Source organism: Perca fluviatilis, chromosome 13, assembly GCF_010015445.1.
Source record: "Perca fluviatilis chromosome 13, GENO_Pfluv_1.0, whole genome shotgun sequence".
NCBI lineage: Eukaryota > Metazoa > Chordata > Actinopteri > Perciformes > Percidae > Perca > Perca fluviatilis.
The window spans coordinates 36,915,558-36,932,910 of NC_053124.1; the positions used below are offsets into that span (position 1 = coordinate 36,915,558).

At 42.6% G+C, this 17,353-nt stretch overlaps 1 long non-coding RNA gene and 1 pseudogene across 1 annotated transcript; one reads left to right on the forward strand and one right to left on the reverse strand.

Moving 5' to 3' along the window:
- Positions 1-1,658, reverse strand: part of LOC120571076 — a 25,798-nt pseudogene extending 24,140 nt beyond the window's left edge.
- Positions 1,659-7,177: 5,519 nt separating this feature from the next.
- LOC120571079 lies at positions 7,178-15,999 on the forward strand. Its single transcript, XR_005641169.1, has 3 exons — positions 7,178-7,362; positions 7,736-7,835; positions 15,868-15,999. It is a non-coding gene; the product is annotated as an uncharacterized LOC120571079 (long non-coding RNA).
- Positions 16,000-17,353: the final 1,354 nt, after the last annotated feature.

Consider the following 17,353-nt stretch of genomic DNA (forward strand, 5'->3'; position numbering starts at 1 on the left):
TAACAACAAGTAGAACTATTCAGAGGTTATCGGACTAGATATTAAGTGCCCTATATAGTTCCTAAAAAAATACAGTTCAATCACAACTGAAAATATGCCTCATAGTGTATGAATAGAGGTGAATAAATATATATGTTTGTGTTGCAGGGTAGTGTCAGTTCCGTTTCATACGTAAAACATTTGGCAGCGGGGCGCGGGGCTTTTTTTCCACCCTGGACTCTAAGTCTCCATGTTTCTGAGTATCTGATGGAACAACAATCTCTGAAACTGGTCCAGTATTAAACAAGAAGCAAGCTGTAATGTAAGTTAATAGGGCAATCTATTTAAAGTCCAGCTTGTATATACGTTCACTAAAGTGCTGTTTTTGCCGCTGACAGACTCAGATTAATATTCTAAGAGTCTGACAACATTATGGAAAGGATCCCTACAGAGATAGACCTTTTAGTTAAAGAGTAAGATCCTTTTTATTAAAAATAAAAACATCCGCAAAATCGTGTTCGCTAAACCCACCAGACTCCATGTAAATAAACACTGATTTTAGCATCGTAAAACACACTTCATTCAAAGTGGACAGAAACAAAATAAAACTATGAAAAGCCATTTTGGGTCGTCTTTCCACTTTTCCAACCATCACAAATGTAGTTTTGGTTGAAATAAACACATAGTTTACTGATTTACATGTTAAAATATGTTGGCTCGATAAAAGTAGTGTTTTTTTAGCGCTAGCGACTTCAGAGCTGTTTCTGGTTAAACAGAAAGATCTCAAAGAGGTTTTAAAGGTCTATCTCTGTAGGGATCCTTTCCATAATGTTGTCAGACACTTAGAATATTAATACAGTAACAGAAAACAATTCTGGCTGCTCGCTTTGTCCCGCTATTAAAAACAGAAATGTTGTGTTATAATACAGACACACACACACACACAGACACACACACACAGACATACAAACACACATACACACACACACACACACACAGACACACACACACAGACATACAAACACACATACACACACACACAACACACACACAGACACACACACACAGACATACAAACACACATACACACACACACACACACACAGACACACACAGATGTTGTATAAAATACTCAGTAAATGTCTGAAAACGTTGAAATAATACTTCACAAACATCGGGGATGATATATTGTCTCTACAAGTCTTTCATTCAGCTTTGGGTTTTGTTAACCCTCCTGTGGTCCTCGGGTCAATTTCCAAAAAACTTTCTAGAATCACAACTACGACAAAAGAACGCTGAAAAAAGTGACCAAAAAATTGAAATAAAATAGACAAAAACGTGGAGAAAAGTGGAGAAAAAGAACAACTACATGTTGAAATTTGGACCCGGAAAAAACACTAAGTTGCAGGTCGACGGGACGACAACACAAGGAAAATAAAATGGGAATACTCCATACTGTCGAATGCCAGCAAATTAAAATCACAACACTCATCCTATCAGCGCCCGCGTCTCGGGATTAAAGAATATATCGGAGCAGTTTACAAAGTAAAGAACAATCAAACAAATGAACATGAAAGAAAGAAAGTGTCTCAGTCTTACCCTTAAATAATGACAAGTGCTGCTCCTTAACTTGTTGAAATCCTCAGTCCCAACTCTCTGCCAGAGCTGCAGACCGCACCTAGGAAATGTCCCGGGGCAGAAGTGGCATCCCTGTTAAATATGAGCCTGGCAAGGAGGGAGGAGACATGGGAAGGGCCTGGCAAAAAGAAAAAGGGGGGGGGGGGGGGGGGAGGAAGGGAGGGGGGGAAGGGCCCAGCAAGGAGGGAGGAGGCATGTGAAGGGCCCAGCAAGGAGGAAGGAGACATGGGAAGGGCCCAGCAAGGAGGGAGGAGGCATGTGAAGGGCCCAGCAAGGAGGGAGGAGGCATGTGAAAGGCCCAGCAAGGAGGAAGGAGACATGGGAAGGGCCCAGCAAGAGGAGGAGGAGGCATGTGAAGGGCCCAGCAAGGAGGGAGGAGGCATGTGAAGGGCCCAGCAAGGAGGAAGGAGGCATGTGAAGGGCCCAGCAAAAGAGGGAGGAGACATGTGAAGGGCCCACCAAGAAGCTGGACTCATAGGCGTTATATTGTCGGCTAGTTGACTTTATAATTAAACATCAGATTTTATAAACTACATGTGCTCTGTGAGCAGGAATCTTAATGTGTAAAGTAACTAGTAACTAAAGTAACTAGTAACTAAAGCTGGAACAGATGAATGTAGTGGAGTAACTAAAGTAACTAGTAACTACAGCTGTAACAGATGAATGTAGCGGAGTAACTAAAGTAACTAGTAACTAAAGCTGGAACAGATGAATGTAGCGGAGTAACTAAAGTAACTAGTAACTAAAGCTGTAACAGATGAATGTAGCGGAGTAACTAAAGTAACTAGTAACAAAGCTGTAACGGGTGAATGTAGTGGGTAACTAAAGTAACTAGTTACAAAGCTGTAACAGATGAATGTAGTGGAGTAACTAAAGTAACTAGTAACTAAAGCTGTAACAGGTGAATGTAGTGGAGTAACTAAAGTAACTAGTAATAAAGCTGAACAGATGAATGTAGATAGTATAGTAACTAAAGCTGTAACAGGTGAATGTAGGGAGTAACTAAAGTAACTAGTAACTAAAGCTGTAACAGATGAATGTAGCGGAGTAACTAAAGTAACTAGTAACTAAAGCTGTAACAGATGAATGTGCGGAGTAACTAAAGTAACTAGTAACTAAAGCTGGAACAGATGAATGTAGCGGAGTAACTAAAGTAACTAGTAACTAAAGCTGTAACAGGTGAATGTAGTGGAGTAACTAAAGTAACTAGTAACTAAAGCTGGAACAGATGAATGTAGGAGTAACTAAAGTAACTAGTAACTAAAGCTGTAACAGGTGAATGTAGGAGTAACTAAAGTAACTAGTAACTAAAGCTGGACAGATGAATGTAGCGGAGTAACTAAAGTAACTAGTAACTAAAGCTGGAACAGATGAATGTAAGCGAGTAACTAAAGTAACTAGTAACTAAAGCTGTAACAGATGAATGTGGAGTAACTAAAGTAACTAGTAACTAAAGCTGTAACAGGTGAATGTAGTGGAGTAACTAAAGTAACTAGTAACTAAAGCTGGAACAGATGAATGTGGAGTAAAGTATAAAGTGTAAGGAAAAAAACTGGTGAAAATAAATAACTAGTAACAAAGTCAGATGAGTAGAGGACTAAAGTAACTAGTAATAAAGCTGTAACAGATGAATGTAGAATAACTAAAGTAACTAGTAACTAAAGCTGTAACAGTGAGTGTAGCAGTAACTAAAGTAACTAGTAACTAAAGCTGTAACAGATGAATGTAGAGAGTAACAAAGTAACTAGTAACAAAGCTGTAACAGATGAATGTGAGTAGATGCTAAGTACAATATTTCTCTCTGAAATGTAGCGGAGAAAAAGTAGAAAGTGTACGAAAGAAAAGACTCAAGTAAAGTACAAGTACCTCAACATTTGGACTTAAAGGTACAGTAGTGGTAAATAATGGAGTACTTAGTTACATTCCAGCTGTGGAGAATGAATGGCTGGACAGGTACGCGGGAGAACTCCCCTTTATCCCGCTCTGATCTGAAATGATGGGCTGTATACCGCCACCTTAAAAGAGAGGTGACAATGGTCCAATCCATTATCCAGTTTGATCTCTGTGTTATCTCCTGACCTGTCTGCATTCCTCCCAGCTACCTCCCGAACCTGCATGGCCACTATGGTAGTTTACCAACATCCCAGCAGTCAGCATGTTGCTCTAATTAAAGGAAAACCGGTTTGGAAACCGCAAGCTTGTGTCTGTCTGAACATCAAGATGATATATCAATAAAACAAAAACAAAAGCATCACAGGCAACTTTCAGAGGCTTTCATCGTATTGTCTTCCCGTCGACCGTGCACTTGTTCTGCGGTTTGGTTTGCCTGTTTATAAAGCATAAAGTAGCCTGTAAATCAAGGCTGTCCAATTTGGGGCCCGTGGGCCAAGTTTGGCCCGTGCTCCCCTTTGTTTTGGCCCCCCCCATGGCATTTCACATGATCCTGCTTATTCTCCTCTTATTTTGAAACGGAACTTGGTTTTGTGCAGCTAGAATGTACTTAATCTGAGTTTTACAGCGATGTTAAGCACAGTGCTGGTAAACTTCCTTATTAAATTTCGCATGTGAGTTTTTATCTACGAAAAATTACACATATTAGGGCATTTCTTCTCTCTCCTGCTCCCCCTCACGTGCTGTGAGCCAGTCAAGATGGAGCGATGGAGAACTGATAAAAGAACATTTAGTGAGTCAGCTGGAGCCCTAATGTTGAGAGACTTTTGAAAAACCAGGACAGGGCTCATGTCCCACTATTGCAAGTGATAAATATCTGTAAATGTTCTGTAATATTGGAGATAAATGCAGATTAAAGAGCATTTATTTCAGATTTTTTTATGTTAATTTTCTATCAAATATAATACATTTTCTCATGAAATCAACAAGTAGTTTTTGGCCTGTGGCCGTTCATCCAGATACATTTTTGGCCCTTCATATGAAAGAATTTGGGCACCTCTGCTATAAATGATCACCCAATTCTTTGCGCAATTCAACTTCATAACTTATTACCACTAGTTTTACACTTCTTTATGGAATTGATGGTGAATAATTCTCATTTACATGACATTACGCCTAATTATTGAGTAAAATAAGCAGCAATTAGGACTTATCTTGACTACTAGTTATGGTCAGAGAAACATATGACCCCAAAAACACAGGACTTTCACCCAGAAGAGCCGGGATCGCGTCCCGCGTGTGGCGTTTATCAACCGATCAACGATAACACGTGTGTATGTTTACATCCGCTGTATACAGTGTAGACATACACGTGGATAGCTCAAAATACGTACAGATAACACGCCATTTGGCTTTAGGAAAGTGGCGTGTATGTTTACACAAAGTCATGATGCCATGTTGGGTCTATTGGTGAAGAATCATTGATCAAATAGAATAATTCGGCAGAGGCAGGGCCTCGGCCTGCAGCTCTCAGTGTTTCTCCATTGCTCCCGTGTTGCAAAATAGAGGATGAAATGGATTCTGGGAAGCTAGCGACATCACGCCATTCATTTTCTGGCCGTACAATGACATGAAATGGAGACCTATTCTCATAATTCTCCATAATCCAGCATTGGATATTGTCAGAATGTTGACACAAGTATTCAGATCCTTTACTTAAGTCTGGAAGTAAGGCCATAAAAACCTGCCAGTGGAATAGGAACATACACGTGTACATCATACATCATGTGGTTACTTACTGGGCTTTTTTTTTACACTTTTATTCCCATGTTTTTTTCACTTTTTGAACAGTAACCGTGAAATTTAAAGTGTACTTTTTTTTTTTGGGGAGGGATAATGAACACAACAGGAGATCGAAAAATACTAAAAGAAGTAATTCTTTGTGACTTTAAATGGCTTTGCTGGAGATTTAAAGTTAGCAGCTTATGGCTTTAACACGGTCTCACTCTCTGACAAATTTTTTTTTTTATTTTTTTTTTTTTTGTGAAAAAAAAAAAAAAAACACAAAAAAACCCCGTTCCACTTCTTCCCCCCCCCCCCCTTTTTCTTCCCAAAAAAAAAAAAAAACTTTTTCAAAAAACACAAAACCCCCCAAAAAAAAAAAAACACACCACACACACCTCCTCTCTTTTTTTTTTTTTTTTTTGTCAAAGTCCTACCCACACACAACAACAACAACACACACACACACACACACACACACACACACACACACACACACACACACACAACAACACACACACACACACACACACAGGTTTGTGGCACTTTGTGGGGACCCGTCATTGACATAATGCATTCCCTAGCCCCTTACCCCACACCATCACCACTAAATGCCTAACCTTAACCCTTACCCTCACCCTAACCATAACCTAATTCTATCCCTAATCCTAAAACCAAGTCTTAACCCTCAAACAGACCTTTAAACTCGTGGGGTCCAGCATTTTGGCCCCACAAAGCTGTCGGGACCCCACAAGTATACTGGACTCCCAGTTTTTGGACCCCATGAATATAGTTAAACAAGAACAAACACACAAACACACACACACACACAAACACACCTGACCCAATTTACAAGCTGCTACACCATCCAGCAACAACAAAAACAGTAGCATCAAACGCCTCCCTGTGCCTTCTTGGCAGTCCTGCTTTACACACACAGCCCCCCCCCCCCCAACCAAGCCCAGCCCTTGCTGGCAGTATAACGTGTGAGCGAGTGTGTCTGTCTGTCTCTCTATCAGTCCAGATCTGCTGTGATATGAGCAGCAGGTGTCCTCAGACGGCTGCTGATCCCAGCAGATCCCAAACGCTGATGGGACTCGGAGCTGCTGAGGTGTGCAGCCTGAAGAACACGCCAAGGTGACATCACAACATGTGTTTATATCAGTGGATTTATTGTCACATTAATACTTTTCATTCATCTTCTCCAGACTGTAACTCCCTGTAATAACGCATGGTGAACGGAGGCCTAACTTACCGGGTTGGGTTGGGATAAATATATAATAACTTTTAATAATGACTTCTTTCACCAGCAAATTGCTGTTAAATGACAGAAAAAGAGTATTTTACAATAACTTTGAATGCATCACGAGGTTTACCAGTTTACCAGTAAACGTGTGTGTGTGTGTGTGTATGTGTGTGTGTCTAAGTGTGTGTGTCTAAGTGTGTGTGTGTGTGTGTGTGTGTGTGTGTGTGTTTGTTTGTGTGTGTGTGTGTGTGTGTGTGTGTGTGTGTGTGTGTGTGTGTGTGTGTGTGTGTGTGTGTGTGTGTGTGTGTGATTGTCTGTATGGTTGTGTATTACTGTCAGTATAACTGTGTGTATAACTGTGTAATACTGCGTGTATAACTATCTGTATTACTGTGTGTATTACTACATTATGGACTTTCATTAGTACATTCTGTAAGTTTCCTAACGAAAGAAACAGCACAAACTGCTGGATGTGGTTTTAAAACCAGAAACAAAGTCAAATAAATCTGATATCTGAAAAGCTGAAAACAGGGATATGGGAAAGAAACTAGACTAGAGATTCACTGAAACAACTCAAGTACTGAGAGCTGAACTCACGGAGACATGTTCTGCCAATGGAAAAAAACTCATGGGGCTTTTATTTTGAAAGTCGGCTACTTCTCTTCCCGGAAGCTCTATAGTCTTCACTGTGGCTAACTGATAATATCTTCTAATCCATCCATCAGACGGCGGAGTAAAAGGCGCCAGTGTTTAGTTCCCTAAAAGAACGAAAGGTCCCAAACTGCTGGATGTGGTTTTAAAAGCTGAAACGAAGCTACACAGAGCAGGTCTGTTGTTGAAACGCGGTACATGTTGCTACAGCTAACGTTAGCCGCTAGCAGCTAGCTCCTGCTAACGTGTTGTTTCTCCAGCTTGTTGTAAAGCTAAGGTTAGCCGCTAGCAGCTAGCTCCTGCTAACGTGTTGCTGTTGTTTCTCCAGCTTGTTGTAAAGCTAAGGTTAGCCGCTAGCAGCTAGCTCCTGCTAACGTGTTGCTGTTGTTTCTCCAGCTTGTTGTAAAGCTATGGTTAGCCGCTAGCAGCTAGCTCCTGCTAACGTGTTGCTGTTGTTTCTCCAGCTTGTTGATACAGCTAAGGTTAGCCGCTAGCAGCTAGCTCCTGCTAACGTGTTGCTGTTGTTTCTCCGTATTTCGTCCAACCCAGGTGGGCCAGCAGTGAGTGTGAAGAGAGACTTTTCTAAACTCTGACATGGACTCTGAGAACAGTCAGCACACACAGTCCTCTCACTGTTCCATCCACCAAGGTAACAGAACCAAGCTGCTACACACTGGGAAGGCTCTTTGGTATCAACAGTCACGTTAACGTGTGTGTGTGTGTGTGTGTGTGTGTGTGTGTGTGTGTGTGTGTGTGTGTGTGTGTGTGTTATTTAGTAACTCCAGGATTCAGGGTTAGTGAGGTAACTTCAGGGTTAACTTGTTTTGCTGCACAGCTGACCTGAACTCCAAATCTGGTCACATGTTGGAGACAACAGACTGCAGGGCCCTATGAAATCCTTTTTAATTTTTTTAAATTTTTATTTTTTTTTACAAATTCCATTTTTTTTTCTGATTTACTTTTAGCCCTTTCAGATTTTTCGTTTTTGCTTGTTTTCTTTTCACTTCTAAGCAGCAGACCTGCCAACCTGTACGCATTTTGCGTAGTAGATACGCATTTTGACATCAAAATACGGTGATACGATTTGCCACTTTTTAAACTACACAAAAATCAGGTGACTGCTTTGAGTTCACTCGTTGACGCGCAATAGCCGTCTCAGTCTAACACTCGATGGTAGTAGGCGGCTAAAACCTATGGCTAAAACAGGTAGCAGCCACGAGCATGCTGGAAACAAAAACTAAAGAAGAAGAGTTTGACCAATCACAGCGTCGGGTTCCTTCCTCTAATGTCAAGCGGGGATATCGGCTACTGATAGTAAAACGAAAGCATCAGATGCAGGTGTTATTCCTCCCTCATTCCCGTTTAGTTTGGTTGCTTTACCCCATATATCGATGGGTTTCCCCGAGGAAGATGTAGAAAGGTGAAATTGTGAAATTAATTAGTTTACGTAGCCTACCTGTCAACTTTGGAGAAATATTATTTATATTATTATTAACAAAGCCTTGCATTTGGTATACAAAGTCTTGGATTTCGTTACAGACAAAGATCAAGCTAACAGGCTAACGGCTTATTAGCTAGTCAAACACCGAGCGGTAACATCTGCAGAGATTGGCTCTGTGAGCGCATCAATCTGCTCGGTGTTCGTAACAAACAGAGCGAGCAGCCGGACTCTAACACCTGTTGATCCGTGCAGGACTTCACTGTGAGCGGACTGTTTAGAGACCTTGTGACCGGCAGGTAACGTTAGCGGTTAGCTGCTACTGTAGCAGAGCTGCAAGGAAACGCTGAACTGAGCTGTGGCAAGGCTTTTAACAGGATCTGGCAGAAGGACACACATTAATCCCATTCTGTCCTCCCTACATTGGTTACCTATTAAATTTCGTATTGAATTTAAAATATTGGTTTTAACCTTTTAGAGCATTAAATGGTCAGGCCCCAGGATACATTGCTGACTTGTTACGTTCATACTCCCCAGGCCGTGCCCTTTGATCAGCAGGCCAAAGTCTCTTAATAGTGCCAAAGACTCGCTATAAAACACGGGGAGACCTGTCCTTCCAGGCTGTAGCCCCCAGACTCTGGAACGCCTTGCCCTTGCTCCTCCGTGTGGCTGACTCTGTTGATTCTTTTAAAAGGCAACTCAAGACACTGTTATTTAAACAAGCTTTTAGTTGACTGGGTTTAATTTATCTTTGACCTTTTAAATGTTTTATCTTCATCCAATGTATTTTAATGTGGTTGTACCTTGTGAAGCACTTTGTGATTTTTATCTGTGAAAAGCGCTCTATAAATAAACTTTACTTACTTACTTACTTACTTACTTACTTACTTACTGTGTGTTTTCAGTGTTAAACACTGCTGCAGGTGTTCATGTAGGACTGTTGGTGGTCATTTCCAGAGGTGGAAGACTTACTCAGATCATGTATTGCAGTAAAAGTTAGAAAAAACTGTGTTGTAGAGTTACAAATGACTTTCCTGCATTCAACATCTTCCCTATGTAATAGTACAAAAGTATTATCAAAATATACTTAAAGTACTAAAAGTGAAAGTGTTCATTATGCAGTGTAATATATTTTTATTGAATTATATTATGATCCAATTAATTGTATTTAATATAATTAATATTATAATATAATTAATATTTTCATAAACATAATTATTTTCCAAGGTTTAAAATGTTTACAGATTTGACATTTAATGGCATTTTTTCCACGTGTGTGCTGCCGTGTTCATGAACCAGAACTTCGACAATAAATCAGTAAGTTGCTACTCAAAAAAAGTTTGTCAAGGTTGGCAGGTCTGAAGCAGTATTGACCTTTAAAAACTCAGTGACACAAACTCACAATTCAGCTTTTTTTTAAATTTATTTAAACTGTTTAATATATTCAGCAAAGCACATTCAAAATTCTCCCAAATTCAGCCAAACCTTCAATAAATCTCTGGCCGAAAATAAATATAATTAATAGTTAAAAATAGGCTAATATGCTGTATTAGCCTACCTAAACAAAAGCTAATTGGATGCTCATCTATAACAATGTTGTACAGCGTAGCTCCTATGGTGCCATTTTGATGCTACCAAACCTCCCGTTAGCATTTTGATGCTACCAAACCTCCCGTTAGCATGTTGATGCTACCAAGCCTCCCGTTAGCATGTTGATGCTACCAAACCTCCCGTTAGCATCCCATTGACTCCCATTCATTTTGTCGTCACTTTGATAAAGATAACTTTACGTCTGCAGCGTTTAAAGACTCTATTTGTCCAGTGTTTATTTCTAAAGAAATACGACAATGTATAAACGGCTCCATTACCTTGTACCTGGGGTGGCAGTAGCTCAGTCCGTAGGGAGTTGGGTTGGGAACCGGAGGGTCGCTGGTTCAAGTCCCAGTACGGCCCATGTTCTTGAGATGAGCTTTTGATTTCAAATGGTCGTTACGTGTGCCTCTGCGGGTCCAGTCAATGTTATGTTGACAAAACTGTTGTCCAGACTCATAGTAGTCGTTGGGGTATCGTTCACCCCGGTATTTAGCAGTCAACTGAGAGTTTCTTAATTTTTTTCGCCACCGTTGGCTTATCAGGAGCCACTCAACATTTTGTTTCCCCACGCAACAAACAGTTTGTTACTGAGCAATATGTTACATTTATGTTAATTATTACAGAGAAATTAATGTATTCATAGCTGCCAACACTCCCGTTTTTCCCGTGTTTCTCCCGTTTTTTTAGCCCTATCCCCTGGACCCCTCCCGGCTTGTTATTTCTCCCGGGAAACTCCCGTAATTTGCATGGCCCAAGCTCCTTTATAAATAATCATACCAATATGTTTGTTTAATGTTGACCAGTTGCCAGATCTTGTATGAAACGCATCCTATTCACACAATCCACACACCATATACAATTTTCAACCCGTTTGTCACCTCAACCTGGCAACCTGTAACCCTCAACCTGGCAACCTATAACCCTCAACCTGGCAACCTGTAACCCTCAACCTGGCAACCTGTAACCCTCAACCTGGCAACCTGTAACCCTCAACCTGGCAACCTATAACCCTCAACCTGGCAACCTATAACCCTCAACCTGGCAACCTGTAACCCTCAACCTGGCAACCTGTAACCCTCACCGGCAGCACCTGTAACCCTCCAACCTGGCAACCTATAACCCTCAACCTGGCAACCTGTAACCCTCAACCTGGCAACCTGTAACCCTCAACCTGGCAACCTGTAACCCTCAACCTGGCAACCTATAACCCTCAACCTGGCAACCTGGCAACCTGTAACCCTCAACCTGGCAACCTGTAACCCTCAACCTGGCAACCTGTAACCCTCAACCTGGCAACCTATAACCCTCAACCTGGCAACCTGTAACCCTCAACCTGGCAACCTATAACCCTCAACCTGGCAACCTGTAACCCTCAACCTGGCAACCTGTAACCCTCAACCTGGCAACCTGTAACCCTCAACCTGGCAACTTAAACCCCAACCTGGCAACCTGTAACCACCCTCGAACCGACAACCTCAACCTGGGCGACCGATCGACGTCAGCACGCTTCGACGGCGGAAAGTTCAGACCCGAAAGCGAGCGGATAAAGATGTCAGGTGAAGGTGGTGTTCCCGCAAAGAAATCGAAATATAGCTGTAAATTTCAACATGTTGGGCGCAACAATTTACATGCATCTTACCTAATCATGTCGACAACCTCCACGCTTTTTGTAAGGTGTGTTGCATTGATTTTAATGTAGCGCACAGCGGGGAAAATGACATCACCCAGCAGCACATTAAAACACAGCGGCACCATCGCGCAGAAGAGGCTCATGAAGGGCACACGGGCGATTTCATCCTTCATGAAAGAACAGACAGAGGCAGGAAACATGAAGCAAGCTGAACTCAAGATGGCAATGTTGGTAGCATAGACTTACAGTACACTTCACACTAACCCCCACCCACAATGGATTAGCAGTCCATCACCTTTGCCACTCTGCCACCTCGTCTGACTTTTTATTACGTATATACATGACTTTTTTTAATCACTTTTATGACATACAATATTATTGATTTTTTTCAACATAGTATACCAGGGCTCCAGACTGCGACCAAATGGTCGCATTTTGCGACCAAAATTTGAGAGTGTGCGACTGAATTTTGCATCCAGTCGCACATGTGCGACCAGTAAATTTGCCCCCTTTTTTTACACGTTAAACGTTGAAATTTTGGTACCTGAGAGCGCGTAAGCGCAAGCTTATCTGTCCTCTCTGAAAAATTATGACAGAGAGCTCCGACACAAACACACACACACACACACACTCGTACACACGCAGAGCTGCAGACGATGCAAACTACGTCGGCTCTGCAGTTTTGTTGAAGTCACAGTGAGTCACGGAAATGCCGATTAAAGTGGTTTCAAGTGTGTTTACAGTTTTTCATAACTTCACGAAGACAGCGTTTGCTGCGATATGATATATATGATATGTATGGCGAGCCGAAAGCGGTCGCGGTGCTGTTGAAGTTACACTACCTCGGAGACGAGCAGCCAGGCACAACAGTGGTTTCTGTGCCCTGGTGACTGACTGACAGGCTGAGGTTGTAAGGCAAGGCAACTTTATTTCTACAGCAACAAGGCAATTCAAAGTGCTTTACATGAAACATTAAAGAGCAATTAAAATCGCTCATGATGAAAATAACGTCAGCAATAACGTCACGACAGCGATGGGGCTGTCAGTTTATCTTATATGTTGTATCTTCAAAAGTGACACTGAATTGGAAACAGCACATTGTAATTTCTGCATCTATTATCAAAGTATTTATTAGTAATACAGTGGAAATTAGTAGAAATGTGAATATTTGGTTAGCATGTTGATTTACGGTGTGTGCCCCTAAATTTTCTGGTAGTGCCCCTAACATTTTCAGTTGGGGGCCACTGTTCTCCTAGTGAAAAAAGTTAGTCTGGAGCCCTGTATACTATGACTTTTGTGACATGCGATACTATGATTCTTTTCGACATAACAACATTTATGTCACTTTTTTGACATATAGCATTTTTATCACTTTTTTCCCGACATAGTATACTATGATTTTTGTGACATACTATACTATGACTTTTCCGACATACTATATTAGGATCTTTTTATCATTTTATTCAACATACAACATACACATAAACTGCAACACACGCCATGTATGAATAAAACCGTTATTACAGGAATACATAAATGCAAACTACAGACCCAAAACAACATACCTCGTTGGCTGCATTCTGTAAACAAGGGAACAGAGGCTTCCTTAGATCGCTGACATCCGCTATAACAACCTTAAAACTTTTATCGGAGCATTGAATTGTCCGTGCATCGCTTGCTACTAGCTTGCCGACTCTCTCACTCACGAGCGTCCCAAAAGGCCTTGCACGGAGACTTCAAAACAAAAGCACTTTACTCTTACCAAATAAAATCACTAAATAATACTAAATGGAATTTACATAGGCTAATTCTAAATTATGACATTGGTTGAAAACAAATTATACATTATTATAATGTAATCGCGACAATTACACACCAACTCTGTGCTTCCTGTAACGATAGTTGTCGATCAAGGCAGACTAAGGAACTCCAGGGTGGGTGAGTGAGATCGCCTTCAAAGTTATGAATGTCAGTGTCGCCTCTATGTTGAAATTTCTGCCGCCACGGTATCAGAAATAGGGCAGACGCACAACGGGGTTTCCGCTATGCACATTTGGCAGCGGCACATCCCGCTCCGAGCCCCCTGCTCTACTGAACTCAATCGAACATCCAGGAGAGAGAGTCATCCGCTCTCTCTCTCCCCTTTTGAGGTGAGCAACCGGAACGGTGACAGGACGTCATCACTTGCCAAGTCATGGCAACCAAATAAACAACAGGGCGAGTACTACTTGTCACTCAATTTTAGGCATGGTGACAAACTGCGACGAAAGCCGCGACATGAAATCGGCACTCACGCGGGTCCCGTGAAATATGACAGCTACAGTGTATTGGAAAATGGCGTTGGGCATACTGAATTTGATGAATTTACTGTTTATCAGACCCCAGATGAGACAAGAAGCTAATGTTAGCAAATGCTGCGGTGACGGTCCCTCTGCCTTCCACTCCCCGCTGCAGGAGACGCTGTATTAACGTTACTGTTGTAAAGGTCCCATGGCATGAAAATGTCACTTCATGAGGTTTTTTAACATTAATGTGAGTTCCCCCAGCCACCCTACGGACTACGGTACCGTCTATTTGCTGGATGGTTTCAAGCTAACGGTCGGTAGCTAACATAAGCAGATAAGCCCGTTGACAGCGACGTTATTGTTTATATTTTGGCACAATGTTTTTGACTGTAGTAGTGGTCATAGTGACTGAAAGTGTGATGTGAGATGCTAAAAAGAAACTACATGCTGTTTCCCCTCCCCCCCCAGAGAAAGAAAGAAAACACACGAGAGCTTGTAGAAAAAAATCTGAACTTGTAAGCAAGCTGCAAGTAAGCAGCAAGCTTGAAATGCAACATTTACACATATAATTCTTTTTGTATTCTGGTCCATTTTTCATCACAACCACAACTCAGTGATTACAACCTCTCAAATCTGTCACTGCAACAAAATGCCCACTGCCAGCTGTGTCTCCCACCCCCGCGGCACGGTCCACCCCGTGGGTGGAAGCGTTTGCACATGCGCCATGGCCGAGAAGGCGGTTTCATGCTTTTCCACTGCTCTGTCTCATCCTTCCCCTGCTGGAGAGGGTGAGACAGGAACGGTTGTCGGTCATTCTGGTGGCCCGGGTCGTCGTTCGGCACCATGGGATGCAGGAAATGACTTAAACAATGGCAACGAAGCCCTGGAATTCCCCAGGTCTTGGGGCTTTGCTCAGGAGGCGGGTGCGATAGGCTCTCTCTCTAGGCCTCACTCCTGAGATGGACAGGCTGAAGGGGGCTGGACTCTTTTTACAGGGTGTGCAAACTATCCAGGCAGTCGAGAGCATGATCCACCACTGCCTGTTACAAGGCAAAGTGGCCCTGGTTCCAGTGCTGGTGCGTGGAGAAAAGGCTAGATCCTCTGTCTTGCGCTGTCGGCTCTATTGGGTTATTTTTTTTATTTTTATTTTTTTTTGCAGTGCTTGATGAATAGAGGGCTCTCTCATGCCATTATTAGTGAATGCCATCTCTTCCTGCCACGGGGGTTTTGGCTACAGACCAGTCTCTGGCCACCCTCTTGTGAGGCAGGTTTTGCAGGGGGTCGGGAGACAACCCCCAGTGGTCCGTGTCTCCGCCCCCACTTTTTAGATGGGATTTTGATCTGGGGAGAAAGTCAGTGTCACGGATGGCTTGTGGGAGTGAGTTCCAGAGGAGGGGGGCTGCACGGCTGAAAAGCTCTGAATGAAGTTCTATAAGCACAGGCAGAGCCCTCTTCCTGGGAGCCCTGTTGCTCCTATGCTGTTGCTGAAGGGGTGTAGGATGTCAGAAGGCGGGGATGCTGCCTTTTTACGCTGTGCTGCTGCACGTTTCTAGGTAAGCACATCCTGATTAGTCGGCTACATTTATTTAAATTTCAGTTTGTGAATGCGTTTTCTAGATTACCCATTGAGTCCGGTATAGAGCTCCGCCTGTGCTTAATGAACTAGGGTTATAATATCATAGCCTTTGTTTTGTCTTAACAACTATTATGTTGTCTGTGTTTGTCTGTATTTCAGCTTTACCTCCAGACGTTAAGAAAGTGATTGTTGGTGAAGAGGAGCAGCAGGAGTGTAGCTCCAGTGTGGACCAGCAGGAGCCAGAGCCCCCCCCACACATTAAAGCGGAGCAGGAGGAACTGTGGAGCAGTCAGGAGGGAGAGCCCCCCCAACACATTAAAGAGGAACAGCAGGAACTGTGGAGCAGTCAGGAGGGAGAGCAGCTTCAAGGGCTGGAGGAGGCTGATATCACCAAGTTCCCATTCACCCCTGTCCCTGTGAAGAGTGAAGATGATGAAGAGGAAGCTCAGTCCTCACAGCTTCATCAGAGACAAACTGAGGAGAACAGAGAGGCAGAACCTCAGTCAGGTTCAAACTCTCTAAAAAATGATTCAAGATGTAAGAAAACATTTAGCTGCTCTGAATGTGGGAAACGATTTGACTTCAAGTCACGTCTGGAAAGACACGAGATGACTCATACGGGAGAGAAACCTTTCAGCTGCTCTGAGTGTGGGAAATGTTTTACAGAAAGAGGAACTTTACGGAAACACATAAGAACACACACGGGAGAAAAACCTTTTAGCTGTTCACTCTGTAAGACATCTTTTATAGAGAGGGAAGGTTTTCAGGCACACATGAGAAGCCACACAGGAGAGAAACCTTTTAGCTGCTCGGAGTGTGACAAAAGATTTAGCCTTAATAAACTTCTGACGAGACACATGAAAACTCACCGAGGAGAGAGACCTTTCAGCTGCTCAGTCTGTAAGAAGTCTTTTGGACAAAATGTAAATTTACGGATACACATGACCATCCACACAGGAGAGAGGCCATTTAGTTGCTCATTCTGTGAGAGAGGTTTCACAGCGAGAGGAAGTTTGGAGAAACACATGAGAATCCACACAGGGGAGAGGCCGTTTACCTGCTCCGTCTGTAAGAAAACCTTTATAGACAAAGGAACTTTAAAAATACATATGAGAGTCCACAAGGGACAAAAAACGTCTATTTGTTTTAGTGACGTAATAAAGCAGCAGGAGTGTAGCTCCAGTGTGGGCCAGGAGGAACCAGAACCCCGACCTGAGACTGATTATAGTGCTGATTTGAAGGAGACCAGAGAACCTCAGTCAGCTTTAAACTCCCCAAAAGATGAGGACGTTCTCGTCTGGGGTTCGGGATCTGGTGCTGGTGACAAACCAATTAGCTGCTCTGAGTGTGGGAAAAGATTTTGGACCAAGCAAAATCTGACGAGACACATGAGAACTCACACGGGAGAGAAACCTTTCAGCTGCTCAATCTGTAAGAAATCTTTTACACAGAGTGGAAATGTACGGAGACACATGACAACTCACACAGGAGAGAAGCCATTCAGCTGCAGTGTTTGTCACAAAACATTTGCCTGGCCAGAAAAGCTCAAAAGACATAAATGTGTCGGTCGTCAGTCGTCACAGCTTCATCAGAGTCAAACAGAGGAGAACCGAGAGGCAGAGCCTCCAGCCAGAAGACAAACTCA